The sequence below is a fragment of the Aplysia californica genome, unplaced genomic scaffold (genome assembly GCF_000002075.1).
Source record: "Aplysia californica isolate F4 #8 unplaced genomic scaffold, AplCal3.0 scaffold00485, whole genome shotgun sequence".
Lineage (NCBI taxonomy): Eukaryota > Metazoa > Mollusca > Gastropoda > Aplysiida > Aplysiidae > Aplysia > Aplysia californica.
Window position 1 is genome coordinate 194,555 of NW_004797755.1, and position 1,371 is coordinate 195,925.

General features: G+C 32.6%; 1 protein-coding gene across 1 annotated transcript in view; it reads left to right on the top strand.

Moving 5' to 3' along the window:
* The first annotated feature begins 479 nt into the window (after positions 1 to 479).
* Positions 480 to 1,371, top strand: part of LOC101849077 (exosome complex exonuclease RRP44) — a 27,864-nt gene continuing 26,972 nt past the window's right edge. The window contains exon 1 of the mRNA XM_005105674.3: positions 480 to 566. The gene's annotated coding sequence lies outside the window, so the exon portion shown is untranslated. The remainder of the gene's footprint in view (positions 567 to 1,371) is intronic.

The following is a 1,371-nucleotide window of genomic DNA, read 5'->3' on the forward strand; positions in this document are numbered from 1 at the left end:
AGAGAGAGAGAGAGAGAGAGAGAGAGACTATGCAGATCCTTCTGAACAAATCTAAAATGTAATTAACTTTTAGAGAAAATGCTGCCCTCAACCGAAGTCTTCACTTCTTCAATTGGATTACCTATTACATTTTACCTCTTTTTTGTGTGTTTTTGTTTGTTTGTTTCGTTTTTCTTTTATTTTTGTTTAGTTTTGTCAGAGACAAGCAATGGGTTTGTTTGTTTTGGTATGTTTTGTCATATTTTGTTAGTGGTGAACTTTAAAAAGTATTTTAAAAGCTATATTATTTAATTTACTATGATTGCCTTTTCACTTACTGTACATCCAAAGAATATAATTTATAATTGGACTATAGTAATAATATTCGTATTTTTTTGCCACTCAAAGGCATTAATTCATGGAACGCTCCCTTTATTCAGGGCTAATTTTAGACTCTCTGTGCAGGGGTAACTACTCTGGATTTGTTGTTTTTCATTCACGAAAAGATGGTGTCTTGAATGGACCACATGCTTGTGACTGAGACTGAAATTATTAAAAGTACTGTGCAGACAGAACCATTTTATTAGGTAGGTAAATATGTTTGCCTTACTTTTGTTACCTTACCTTGTAGATTCGTTCAAGCAACACTGACTGACAGCTCTTTTTTAATTTTAATTCCATTTTTTTAATCATGCCGGGTTTATTTTGACACGGTTTTGAAGTTGAAGTAATGAAGTTGAAGTAGCAATGACCACGAAAAACCTTTTTTTGCCAGAAAGTGTTTGCAAATAGGTGCATTTTGTAGCTTTATCTTCACCGAGCATGGAACTTTTTGAATTTTTGAAATCCATCAATAAACAAAAAAGTTACGGATTTTTTAATCAATCAATTTCTGGTACACTTTTATATTTATGAAAAACCCCCTAAATATGGGACGTTCTTTGGTGAGTTTGAGACAATATTCGTCATAACTCGCTCATTTCTCGGAGTATTTAAAAGAAACTTGGCAACCCAGTACATTTTCTAGTGCAGAATCTAGTTCTGCTTTCAGATTTTTCATAGCTATCCTATTTTTTGAGTTATGAAGACGTTTTAGTTTATAGGTAAAAATGTGGCAGTTTTCGGTGCGTTTTGAGACAATATTTGTCATAGTCATAGCTCACCTATTTCTTGGAATATGTAAATGAAACTTGGCAGTCTAGTACATTTTTTAATGCAGTACCTAGTCATGCAGTCAGATTTTTAATATCTGTCATACTTTTTGAGTTGTAAAGACATTAACAGGTAAAAAAGAGGTGTTCTTTACAGTACAGATTTACAAAGATTATCAGTCATATGTTCTCCCAAAGTCATGATATTTGAATGAAACTTGGCAACATAAAAGGTTCCTCC